We start from the raw sequence: 14,475 nt of genomic DNA, 5'->3' as shown, positions 1-14,475 counted from the left end.
TCTTCTGGCAAAATTAACCTCTGGCGTTGGTCTTCAGGGTTCATCTTTGAATTGGTTTAGAAGCTATTTAAATGGTAGACGCATAATAACTTCGATTAATAATACGCTGTCGTCAGAACTACTCCTTACACACGGGGTACCCCAGGGATCTATTCTCGGCCCCATACTATTTCTTATATTTATTAATGATATGCCCTCTTGTTTTGAAAAATGTTCGGTTCACCTTTATGCAGATGACACCGTTATATATTATTCAGATAAAGACCCTTGTAATATTGAAAATGTTTTGAATATTGAATTGCATAAGTTATATTCTTGGATGAATTGTAATAAGTTGAAAATAAATTGTACTAAGACTGTTAGTATGCTGATAGACACTAAATATATGTTGAACAGAAACAGTAGGTTGAACTTAAAAATTAATGATAATGATATTGTTCAAGTTGACAAATTTAAATATATAGGTATTTTTATTGATTGTGAATTAAAATGGAATGTACACACCGATGAATTATGTAAAAAGGTTGGAAAATGATTAGTTTCTTAGGAAGGTTGCGTAACTATGTTAATGAGACTGGGTTAAAACTTGTATATAATGCCGCAATAATGCCACATTTTGATTATGGTGACGTGTTATGGCATTCGGGCACTAAGTCTCAAGTAGACATGTTACAAAAATTACAGAACAGGGCAGGTAGAATCATTCTTAAATATAAATTATCTTAACATAAACCAATCAGTGAAATTTATAATATTTTAAATTGGGAAATGTTAGAAAAGAGACAAGTTAGGCACAGTTATAGTTTGATGTATAAAATATTTCACGATTTGGCACCTGCCCTAGTAGTTTTGTGTGTTGCGAAAATATATTTTTTCCCTATTTTTTTCCTATTTTTTCCCTATTTTCTGGAAATGCAGACTATTTTTTCCCTATTTCCTTCAAGAAAATAGGAAAAAAATAGGGCTATTTTTTTCCTATTTTCAAGCACAAACTATTTTTTCCCTATTTTGTTCACTTATATTTGTTTTCAGACTATTTTTTTCCTATTTCCTATAAAAAAACAGGAAAAAAATAGTCCTATTTTTTTCCTATTTTCAAGTACAAACTATTTTTTCCCTATTTTTTTCACCTATATTTTTTTTCAGACTATTTTTTTCCTATTTCCTATAAGAAAACAGGAAAAAAATAGTCCTATTTTTTTCCTATTTTCAAGCACAAACTATTTTTCGCCCATTTTTTTTACTTTCAACTTTTATGGACTATTTTATTCCTATTTTTTTAAAAGAAAATAGGAAAAAAATAGTTCTATTTTTTCCTATTCTCGAGTACCAAACTATTTTTTCCCTATTTTTTCACCTTCATCTTTTTCAGATTATTTTTTGCCTATTTTCTCAAAAAAAATAGGACTATTTTTTCCCTATTTTTTCATCTTAATCTTTTTCAGACTATTTTTTCCCTATTTTTTCACCTTAATCTTTTTAAGACTTCTTTTTACCTATTTGCGAGTACTATTTTCTTCCTATTTTTTGCACTTAAATTTTTTATGACATGATACAAATTTGTAAACTATTTTTTGTCTATTTTCTAAACTTGCATATTTTCATTGTTTATGACTGGCATCCTATTCAAAAAGCCCGCTTCTCCTGCCATTATCTCTGTTGTTCATTTTGCGACTTATTGGTTGTTTTTAGCTGTGGGGTCACATATTGAATAGTGAGCTCAAAGATGACCATTAATAAACAATGTGTAAAAAGAAAATGTACGAAATTTCAATTTTGTTCCTTTATTAATATTCTTGATTTTATTTACAAACTATAGTAGTGACTAGTGCACTCAAAGATAACCATACATAAACCATGTGTAAAAAGAAAATGTACACATAGAAATTTCAACCAAAAAAAATCTCCTTTATTAATAGAAAAAAAAGCATTCGATCGAGATATTCCCGTTCTATGTGTGCGCAAAGTTTCAACGTAGAGGACAGTACGCAAGTACGTAATTTGAAAATTACCCGTTATTTTTTTTCCCCACTGACACTGCTGTGCGCATCGGACTTTTGCTGATTTTCGTTCATCAAACGTCTCCAAATCACACCAAAATGTCTTCCAGCAATTATTCTAGCGATGAAATTTCATCAAGAGATAGTGACTCCTCATACTCCGATGCCTCCTTATCCCATTTTAGTGATTCTTCCCAAGAAAATGAGCCCGACTAATGTTCAAAATATTACTAGTCCCACTCGTAGAGAAACGAGTTTGTTGTCGAATTACGGACCATCGACGAGCGGAACTGGCCCCAGAAAACAGCTGAAAAGGTACGTTTATTTCTGAAACTTAATTATATTATGATATATATATTTTTATTGTGTCTGTTGTTGAATATAATGCTACATCATAGACATAGTAGGCCTATAGAATGTTATTTTACGTATCAATATTCCCATGTAGCTAGTGTTGAGGTTGTAGACTACACAACTTCTTAGTGAAGTGTAGTGAATCTCCAAGTGCAGTGTAGTGTCTGTTAGTGAATGAGTGAATGTAAACAAACGTGATTACAATAAATCCACGTAAAAAATTTCAGATTTTGTACCATTACTACGTCTGTCAATTATTTTGCCTTGCATGATATAATGTTTTGATGTGGTTTTAGGCTAAATTGTATCTCAAATTATTTTTCTAGGAATCAGAAAACACAACGCAAGAAGAAGAGCAAGTCTTCCAAGTCCGAGAGTGTCTGCGAGGTATGTCCTTACTAAGTAGAAATCTAAATCTATTGTTGATAATTTTTTTGGGTTTATTTATTTCATGTTTGTTAGTTAAGATCTGACATCAAAATATTAGAGTAGTTTACCTCATCATTATGCTAGAACAATAATTTGCAGGTGGCACAAGTTCTACCTAGATCTACATTATTTTTCTCTTTGCTTTTTATTTTTTTCTTCAACAAATTGTTCCTTTACTATTTTCTTTTCTGTGTTTTATGTTTTATTTTATGTATGTTCACCCAATATATCTAAGAATAAAATAACTCTAATTAATTGCCTACCTGAGTGGTTTACATTTTATGCACCTTGACAGCTCTTTGATGACTCCGTTGTTTCACCATCCGTTCGTCGTCAGCCTGGCATCTTTTTTGCTATCATACTTTTGTACACACATGTTCTGTGCCTTTGAATTTTTCATTATGAAATACATAAATACTTGTACTCATGGCCCTCGTGTACACAGATAACGCGTGGCGCGCGCGCCACGCGTTCCTGATGGGCCCGACCTAGCGCCACGCGTTCTTTAAAAAAAAAAAAAAAAAAAAATCATTTTTTTTTTTTTTTTTTTTTTGAAAAATCAGAAAATTCCGGATTTTCTGGTCCTAGAAATCCCCCAAAACAGAATATTCTGAATTATTCGTAAGGGTTGGCAGGTATGGTATTAAAAATTCATCAAATTACTTGTAATACTTGTAAAAAATAAATTTAAATTTAAAAAAAAAAAAAAAAAAAAAATCAAATTTTTTTTTTTTTTTTTTTTTTTTTTTGGGGGGGGGGGGGGGGGTCAAATTTTCCCTCGGGTCGCGCCACGCGTTTTTAATTTCTTGGCGAGAGGCCTGCTTGTACTAAGTATTAATTGCATGTTCATAAATGTACCAATGCATGATTATTCTAACCCTACATTTCATTTATATCTTTACAGATCAATTGAAACTAATCAAGCTACAATGTACATGTAACGTACAACCACCATTCGATGCCTGTGAACAGCATGACCAACATCTGTATCCTTTACATTAGTATTTGTTTCCATTTTATTATGTAATTCTTATGTCTAATCATTGAGATTCATGGGCAAGTACAACATGTATGTGTACACAATGAGTGCCTGCATATTGTGAAGATAAAGGACCATAAGACCATTACTTATGATACATGGTAATGATGGTATACTTTGTAAAACTATTTGAAAATAGTAGCATGTAAGTCTGTCATTTTCTTGTTTATATATATCTCAATGACATGACATGTCATTGATTTTGTAGTAAGTGTTTCTAGATTATGATGATTGTATTAAGATTTTGACAGTTCAATTGAGATTGAGAAAATTATGTAACATGTCAACTGTACAATAGAGCATGCATGCATTGTTGAAAAATCTGTTTTATGATTTATTTTATTTTGTTATCTTTGTAAATAACGAGAATTTTTTTTTTACTTGTCATGATTTTCTTGAGGTTTGAAAATGTTATTACATTATTAAGAGCACTTTGCAATTAAATTGTAATAAAAGAGACAGAAAACAACACTCTCATGTCAAGAATACTGCTTTATTTGGTTACTAGTGAGGGAGAGAGCTTGTGATCGCCTGGCATATCCACATCGGCTCAGTAATAGTCCTGAAACTCACCTGAATACTTTATTTGAACAAAAATAGAAAGCTACATTCTAGGTGGATGATATTTTTTTAAGGCGGAGGCATATAGGAGACGCAGTCGCATTTGTCTTGTTGTTTTTTTTAGAGTATAATCATAGCAAACCATGAACAACTCTATTACTACAACATGTACACTACAGTACTTAACCAAAGATTGTAAATATCAGTTAAGTTCTTTTATTTATTTGCTTATATGAACACACATACTATACTAAACTCATGTCATTGTGTTTACCTCTCGAAAATAAAGTACATGTATTTTATTTGACACATTCCCTTTTATTCTTTTTTTTTGTTACAGTCCACTGCCATTATAACGAGGTGCTCGGGACCAAGCCAATTTCCTTGTTAAAATGAAATCATGTTATACTCAAGTTACTGAACACATTGGTTTGTTTAAAATTGGGACTGATGAGAATTGCCTGATAATAAAATCTTGGTGTATCCATGTTCGTTATAATAGGAGTGGACTGTATAACATTTTCCATATACCCATTGACTATTTTAAATGTTCTACTGAATGGATTGGACTGAAAGGATGAAGTGAATTTGGCAAACTGAGTAGGTGCATCGATGCAGAGAAAAGAGCTGTAGGAGTAGGGTGACTATTCTACAGTGGAAACTTTTGACAATGAGGTCATGTGCAACCAAGAAATCTTAACCCCCAAAAGCTGTTAAATTACCTTGTCATTTCAGGTATAACTGATCTCTTTATATCAAGTTTGCACTGTATGATTTAATTGAATGTACAGAGTCGTTGACTGGATGTGTGAGATGGTAGTGCTTGAGAAATCCATGAAAGTAAAGGATGAGTGACCCCCCCCCCCTATTTCCTGACTATTTTTTTACTGATTTCCTCACTTATTTTCTATTTTTTTCCTATTTCCTTACTATTTTTTTCCTATTTTCTTACTATTTTTCCCTATTTTCTTACTATTTTTTTCCTATTTTCTTCCTATTTCCTTACTATTTTTTTCCTATTTTCTTACTATTTTCCCCTATTTCATTACTATTTTTTTAATATTTTCTTAGTATTTTTTTCCTATTTTCTTAGTATTTTTTTCCTATTTCCTTACTATTTCCTTACTATTTTCCCCTATTTTCTTACTATTTTTTTCCTATTTTCTTACTATTTTTTTTCCTATTTCCTCACTATTTTTTTTCCTATTTCCTCACTATTTTTCACTGTCCACTAGCACCTAGTTATCACTATTTTTTTACTATTTTCTTCACCATTTTCTACACTATTTTTTCCCTATTTTTTTCCTATTTTTAAGTCTGAAAAATAGGAAAAAAATAGGAAAAAAATAGAAAAAATTGTTTCAAACCTATTTTTTTCCTATTTCCAAAACTATTTTTTCCCTATTTTTTCCTTTAAAAAAAATAGGGAAAAAATAGAAAAAAAATATATTTTCGGGACTATTTTTTCCTTATTTTTCCCCTATTTTTTTCCTATTTTTTTACGACTGGGGTGTATATTTGAAAGAGAAGTTCATTGTTAAAACTACTAACTATGCCCTTAGAAGTACCAATTTAGTTTTGCCTAAACCGAAAACACAGAATTGTAAGCGTATGTTTCTGTATCGCGGAAGTAAATTGTATAATGGATTGTCTATGCACATTCGACAATCAAGAAGTTTGGCTAGATTTAATAAAGAAATACAAAGTTTAGTTTGAAATGTTATGACAGAGATAATATACACTGGAGGACTAGGAAAGGGGTAGCGGGAGGGGTTGGCAGTATCGAGAGGGTGACGGGGGTGGTGAGGTTAGGGAGAACGATAGGGGGGGGGGGTAGTGTATTGGTAAATTACTTTGATTTTATAAAAAATGATATTGTATGTAAATTAATATGATTTTTGCTTTTGGACCCCATGGAAGAACAGGACCATTTTGAAAATGGTTCTGAAATGGGCTATCCAACCGTTTGTCTATACTTTACACATTTACTTACTTTCTTATCGTTTGAAATGTGTTTTATATGTATGTTTTTTTAAAACCTGTATGTATATATGGATTTCGGAAATAAAAACAAACAAACAAACAAACAAATACAATTGGATGGATTGCGGAGCTTGACCAAGCACAAACTCTAATTTGACACTAATGTATAAACCCATGAAGTAAACAACCTACCCTTGCTTAATACTTACTATCTCCAGACCGTGTATGGAGTGGCATCATTAAGGCCCAAATTCACAAAGGTTTAACTTAACCCATTGTTTGAACCCTCATTAACAACACCCATGGTTTAAAAATTAGCGCAAATAAGCGTACTTTGCCTATTCGATCTCTGACTGTGTTGCGCTTATTTTACGCTAAGTTAAAACCATGGGTTATGTAAATGAAGATTTAAACCATGGTTTGAATTTAAACTTCCTTTGTGAATTCGGGCCAAATTTTAGTCCAGATCCTTTTTTCCGCGTTTCTACAAACAAGGTTTTATGTCTGCAAACTATACCAGCTCAGACATTATTAAGAGTTTCATTCTGAAGGGGGACTAAATTTTGCATTTTTTAGTAAATCAAGGACCTTTAATATACGATGTTCCCTTATTAGTTATCCCCTTGTTCGTGTTAATGGTAGGGATTTAGCCTTACATAACTGTGTATCATCTTTATATCTGTATAATTATATCACATTTCATGGTTTGTCGCGGGTTTAATGGGAACGTACAGCTATCGATAACATTTTTTAAAAAATGCATATATATCATAAGTCGGTGTGTTGACAAATTAAAGCATTTTCAGGTGGGCTGTATCTAATACAGACCACCTTATATTTTTGTTAAAATCGCCTTTATTTCTTTATTATTTATTTTTCTTAATTCTTACCACTTTTTTGTTAGCAAGATAACTTGAAAATGGCTGAATCAAATAAATAAAAATTTGGCACACATATGTATAGGCATATGGACAAAACACGGTAAGGTTTTCAACCTTGACCTTGACTGATGATGTCATCTAGGCGCCATTTTGTGAAATTTTCTGAAAAACAACTCATGATCATATCTTCATAACCAAAAGGTATTTCTCATTCATATTTATCATGATCAAGGTCAATATCTGTCCAGTCAATTTCAGGTCAAAATACGCGCGCGTGCGCGTACGTCCGCGCGTCAGTGCGCGCGCAAAACTTTAAAGTGCTCAAAATCGTCTCAAATATTTTTGGCATACGTTTTAGGCCATTTTAAGCATTTCATAAAAAAATGCGCACACGCGCATGCGCGCGCGTTTTCGCGCGTTACACCATTACACAACATAAAATCGCCTTTTTTTTTTCTTTCATGTTATTTCCCATATTTTTTCGAACAATATGATACCATGTTTATTTCTTTATGACCATTGAGAACAAGATGAGCGTCCATTCAAGATAAATGTCTGTGCGCGCGAGCTCTTGTAATACATAGCATATGTGGGCAAAAACATGCCAATACAAAATCTATTCTAGCTCTTTGGGATGGAACTGGAACCCCAATTTTGTTTCATATTTTGATAGAGAATGATTCGTAAATATGATTTAATGTCTCATTTGGCTATTCAAAATATTCTGACATCATCATAATGGCTTTCGAACTAAAAATACGAATTTGCATATTATGAAGTCAGCATATTTATGGAAAATTTATTGTATCTCTGTAAATATTGATCGATTTTCTTAAAAATGTTGATATGTTGTAGCCAAGACAATTTTCTTCAAGCTCAATGTCACCATTTTTCATTTTGATGACGTCATTATAGTGAAAATTTCTATTAAAGGCCTCATGTCAGAAATTTCATAATTTGCGTGTTATGCCTATAGAAGGTGAATTTCGTTCACGTCATGAATCTACATGATATTGTTTTTTAAGAATTTTTAAGCAGTATCTCGCTTATTTTTGCTCTATTTTGTCTCAAATTTTAGTTGACCAGCCCACCTATACTTGTTCCAAACAAGTATTACATGTCTAGTTTATTCATATTCTTTAACCGGGGGTGGTTCTGTTTTTACAAAATGCATAATTTTTATTTTGTATCACTGCACATTCCTTTTTTGTATGAAACGTCAACAAAAATCATTTATACGCTTTGCCTGTGTTAAGCAGTTTGGTAAAAAATAAAGGGAAATTGAAGGAAGGTTGTGATAAATATTACTCCCAGTTTAGCTGTATGATAGCTGCCATCGGGATTATATCTACAAGTAACTCCATGAAGGGTAACTTAATTAAATGTGTAATTTCTTGAGAGTTTCATTGACACTTAGATGGTGAGTTTTAATCTTGATATAAGACGGTGCTTTACAATTCTTTATTAACAATAATTTGTTAAAATCTTAATTGTTTATAATGAGAGGTGGATTTCAAAACTGATATATGATAACACAATGTATGAAAGCTCAAGTGCTTAAAAAAATGAATACATATAATTGAGGAATTGGTATAACGAAGTTTATGAAGTATGTCGAACTATTACAAAAACAATGACCGCTAATAATTTTTCAGGGAAAACGGGAACGAGGAAGAGTTCTATTTTAACATATTTTGCAACCATCACTTTAAACAGACATCATTATTAGGGTCTGTGTGAAATGGAAGTTATCATGGCGATGTTTTTAGAATGGCCTGAACTATGCCAAATTAATTATAACATGACACGGAAAATGTAAAAGATAAATATATTGATTAACGTTGTCAGCTAGATATCCCCCCCCCCTCTTTCACCTGCACGATTGTGATGTGAGTCACTAGATTTCGACAAGTAGTTGACTTCATGCAGATGGGAGTCAGGGGGGCGGGGGTCACCCTGGTATCACAATAATGAGTGAAAATACTAAACCAGTATGCAGATGGGGAGAAACAAAAGCAAAAGTTGCTTATCAGGGTAAATCTCCAGAATAACTATGTAATCACATTGTAAACATTATGAATATCGTAATCAAGGGAGGTGGGCATATCACTGGGCTAAAAAGAGAATTGCATATTTACTTTTTTTTTTTTTTAAATGCCATCGGTTAGTCAATTCCAGAGGACTTGGCCTCAATACCTTACACTTTTTTTCGTTGGGACGATTTGAAAAATGTAGATTGTAATTTGCTAGTTTTTGGTGATGTATTTATGGATGGAATTTTTTATACGTATGGTACTCACTATACCTTTGAGGCAAAATCCTGTTAACATGTTTAAACACATACTCACCCAATTGTAATACAAATCATAAATTTATATACCATTAAAATACACCATTTTTTGTAAAATATTTGAAGTATGTGCTCTATAATGTGTCAATAACTCTAACTCTAACTCTGTGTTGAAAGATTTGAACATCTATTTTGTGAAATGGCAAAATTAGACTGTAAAAACCAGGCGAAGCGGCAATTTTTATTTATGTATATTGTGTACGTGCATGTAGTAGGTTGCATGAATGTGGAACGTCTGACTCCCTCTCTGTGGCGCCCTCTAATGAGCGGAGTAATGTGCGAGAGATGTAAATACGAGAGTGTGATGAGGATAGAGATTAGATCTGGTGTTATTTGTAAAAGATATGATGTTTGCATTATTGAATTGTAGAAATTGGATTGTGAATCGATACATGGTCATTATAGGGATGAGGTATTCTTGAATAGGGATCCATGCCAAAGTAAATTACGCAAATTATGCCACTGTGTTTGGATTTTTTTTACAATTCGTTTTTCTTTGTTTGATTTCTGCTTCTTAGCCCGAATTCATCTCCACTCACGATCAAACATAGTCGACATGTAAACACGTATTTTTAATTCAGAAATTCAATAATTTGAAAAATGGCCAATCGATACCATCAATATCAGCGTCACTAGATTCAGACGTTGAATACTGCACATCCAAGTTGCTGCCTAGCCTAATTTCACTAATTGTGTGGATAATAAATCATTAAAATTGATGATGATATTGCCATGGAGATATCTCCATGATATGGCTACTTTCGATCGTCTATCGTGTGTTGATACGGCGTTGTATGAATACGGAAGTAACATTGCTCCATCATCGAAGCGCCCAGTTTTAATGATTTCGGTATTGTTTATGGATGGTGGGGGGGGGGGGGGGGTGGCAAGATTCAATTTTGAATGTCTGATTGTGGTCATATTTTAGGGGAAAGACATGACACGTTTCACTTTATTTAAATCATGAGCTTTCATTTGACATGCAATGTCTATTTTAAACAATGTCTACTTTAAGTCTAAGAAAAATGCCTTAGAATTTGTTAGTTAATAAGAAAGTTGTCCTTTACATATTCTAAACAGTTCAAGTTAGTTTCATTGCCGTATGATGCGCATAAAGAGGACCTCGTAATAACGCATCATAGAATTTCATTTCGTCGTGGCGATTGTAGTTTTTATTATTCTTAGTAGTAGTTATATATTTTAATTGTTAGTGTTATTATTATTAATATTATTATTTTTGATATTAATGTTACTATTATAAACATTATAATATTTGATATTATCATCATCGTCATAATCATCGCCGTCGTCATAATCTTTTTATTTCCATTATTATCATTAGTATTCTTCATGATTTTTATTTTGCATTTCCACGTCTTTAGACAACCCCTTTCCCCTGCCCTCATCTCAAAAAGATTTATCCCTTCCACTTAGGTATTACCTCTTCAAATAAAAATCTTAATCTAAAATAACAAACAAAAAATAACAGACAAAAACTCAAAAGCAGAAAAAACAGAGAAGAAGACTGGTGAAAGTTTTAATTAAAATCGTGCAAAAATTAAGAAAGCTATGAATTTCTGAAATTTGTAATCACTAGACGTTTGAGCGCTTCAAATTACATGTAGCTCAGTGAATCGGTAATGTCACTGTGACGAAGTGCTGGACTACTCTCCCATTTGATTCAACATACACAATTATTAAAATATCAATTTTTGAAAACGTATTATTCAAGAGGGTCTATTCCTTTTAGAGGACCTATAATAACATGCTATTCATAAAATATATTTTGAGTAGTGTCCCATGGGAGAAGGCACTTAGGAGAAAAAGAGAAAATAACGTTATTTGTGTACACGAAAAACGGGAGAGTTGTCCCGTAAATACGTCAAAATCCACTGACCAAATTCCAATTCGAGATTCGGGTGGATTTATTGATCTTATACTTCAAACATTCGTAACACCCTTTATTATTAGCCTGATCTATTTCAAACTTTTGACATTCTGTTTATTTTATATTTCTGCTTCTATACCAATAAAGTTATTGCAAGGGTTGGATTGCCCTTTGAAGGGAAGTTATTATTGTACATCCGAGTAGATCAAGGAAGTAAGATAATCTATGTTTACTTTTCATGCTATAACATCACCAGCGTGACGTCAAGTATGATATCTGTTGAGTGGTTGAAAGAAAAATAAACCATTCAGAGTGATAAGTGCTGTATTTGATAATATTATCAACACCGTTGTCGCAGCCGAGTAAGAACGTCTTATCAGTAAAAGTTCATTCTAAAAATCTGTTTCGCTTTCGGCGAGACTTCTTGAATGATCCCCTCATTCATTCTAAGGAATCAATGTCATCTTCGACGAAACTTCGTCGGTGATTAGCTCATTTCATTTCTCAAATTCATTTCATTTTCATGGAGACTTCTGCGAAGAGTGGATGTACATGATATTGTTTTCTGCCTCAAAACAATATATCGTTTTGACATTAGACTTTGATTTGCGAAGATGTCTGTGCAATGCAGAGGAGCTCGAGCAGCCGGAGTCACCTTAATTATTGCATTTCTTCTGACAAACTACTTTCAACCGATTTTCTCAGGTAATAGTGCAAACTTAGCTCCAGTATTGTATTGTCACCTGTAACTCTGATTTTTAAGTATTTTATTAAAAGTAATTAGAATCTAGGTCTATCAAAAGGAAAAGAATATATGATAAGGCCAGCTCAGGGTTTTTATTTTTGTTACCACTTACCAATTCGATGGATTACGGAGCTTGACCAAGCACAAACTATAATTTGACACTAATGTATGAACAGCCTACCCTTGCTTAATACTTACTATCTCCAGACCGTGTATGGAGTGGCATCATTGGGGCCGAAACTCATAAAAGGAGGTTTAACTTTAATAACCCATGGTTTAAACCCGCATTTACATAACCCATGGTTTAAAAATTAGCGCAAAATAAGCGTACTTTGCCTATTGGACCTCTGACTATGTTGCGCTTATTTTACGCTTAGTTAAAAGCATGGGTTATGTAAATGAAGATTTAAACCATGGTTTGAATTTAAACCTCCTTTGTGAAATCGGGCCAAATTTTAGTCCAGATCCTTTTTTCCGCGTTTCCACAAACAAGGTTTTATGTCTGCAAACTAAACCATCTCAGACATTGTTAAAGCTTATCTGCCATAGTTTACAGGAGGGATTAGACCGCCCTACAAGGTCACTGGACAGGTGGTTATCTCATCAACTCAGCTCTCAGTTAACATAAGAAAAAGAGGATCATGGGGGACCAATGGTCACCGATTAGGCATTGTTTGTTATATACAGGGCGCAAGTAGCTACAAGTAGTGCAGTGGGCCTTTAAGAGTTTCATTCTAAAGGGGACTAAATTTTGCGGTTTTTAGTAAATCAAGGATCTTTAATTTACGATGTTCCCTTATTAGTTATCCCCTTGTTCGTGTTTATGGTAGAGATTTTGCCTTACATAATTGTGTATCATCTTTATATCTGTAAAATATATCACATTTCATGGTTTGTCGCGGGTTTAATGGGAACGTACAGCTATCGATAACATTTTTTTTAATGCATATATATTATAAGTCGGTGTGTTGACAAATTACAGCATGTTTTATTCATATTCTTTAACCGGGGTTGGTTCTGTTTACAAAATGCATAATTTTTATTTTGTATCACTGCACATTCCTTTTTTGTATGCAGTCTTGAAACGTCAACAAAAATCAATTATACGCTTTGCCTGTGTTAAGCAGTTTGGTAAAAAATAAAGGGGAATTTAAGGAAGGTTGTGGTAAATATTACTCCATGAAGGTAATGTAATTAAATGTGTAATATCTTGAGAGTTTCATTGACACTTAGATGGTGAGTTTTAATCTTGATAAAAGACGGTGCTTTACAATTCTTTATTAACAGTAATTTTTTTTATTCTTAATTGTTTATAATGAGAGGTGGATTTCAAAACTGATATATGATAACACGATGTATGAAAGCTCAAGGGCTTAAATAAATGAATATATATAGTTGAGGAATTGGTATAAAGAAGTTTATCAAGTATGTCAAACTATTACAAACAACAATGACCGCTAATAATTTTTCAGGGAAAACGGGAGGGAGGAAGAGTTCTATTTTAACATTTGTTGCAACCGTCACATTAAACAGTCATCATTATTAGGGTCTGTGTGAAATGGAAGTTATCATGTCGATGTTTCCAGAATGGCCTGAACTATGCCAAATTAATTATAACATGACACGGAAATTATAAAAGATAAATATATTGACTAACGTTGTCAGCTAGATATCCCCCCCCCCCCTCTTTCACCTGCACGATTGTGATGTGAGTCACTAGATTTCGACAAGAAGTTGACTTCATGCAGATGGGAGTCAGGGGGGGGGGGGTCACCCTGGTATCACAATAATGAGTGAAAGTACTAAACCAGTATGCAGATGGGCAGAAACTAAAGCAAAAGTTGCTTGTCAGGGTAAATCTCCAGAATAACTATGTAATCACATTGTAAACATTATGAATATCGTAATCAAGGGAGGTGGGCATATCACTGGGCTAAAAAGAGAATCGCATATTTACTCTTTTTTTTTTTTAACTCTTATCGTGCCACAGGGCTAATCCCCACTGTGCCAGGTTGTTTTGGAGATAATCTGAATAACGCGATGGTTCTATGAATGGCGAGTGCAAAACACACAGCACAGCCCAATGAGCATGAACAATAATAAGGATATATTGACTGCTTTGAGAGGCATAGTGGTTTCTATAGGGTCAAGGGAAACTCACAACCTGCTATGACCCCAAGGCGCTTGCGCCGCGGGGTCATAGCAGGTTGTGAGTTTCCCGAGACCCTATAGAAACAACTATGCC

The 14,475-nt window shown here is 33.3% G+C and overlaps 1 long non-coding RNA gene across 1 annotated transcript; it reads left to right on the top strand.

Annotated features, from left to right (window-relative positions):
* Positions 1–1,745: 1,745 nt before the first annotated feature.
* LOC115928704 lies at positions 1,746–4,897 on the top strand. Its single transcript, XR_004066190.1, has 3 exons — positions 1,746–2,315; positions 2,681–2,741; positions 3,688–4,897. It is a non-coding gene; the product is annotated as an uncharacterized LOC115928704 (long non-coding RNA).
* The last annotated feature ends 9,578 nt before the right edge of the window (positions 4,898–14,475 follow it).

This window comes from Strongylocentrotus purpuratus, unplaced genomic scaffold (assembly GCF_000002235.5).
Source record: "Strongylocentrotus purpuratus isolate Spur 01 unplaced genomic scaffold, Spur_5.0 spur5_scaffold_3, whole genome shotgun sequence".
NCBI lineage: Eukaryota > Metazoa > Echinodermata > Echinoidea > Camarodonta > Strongylocentrotidae > Strongylocentrotus > Strongylocentrotus purpuratus.
This window is presented reverse-complemented; position numbering and strand designations above follow the sequence as displayed.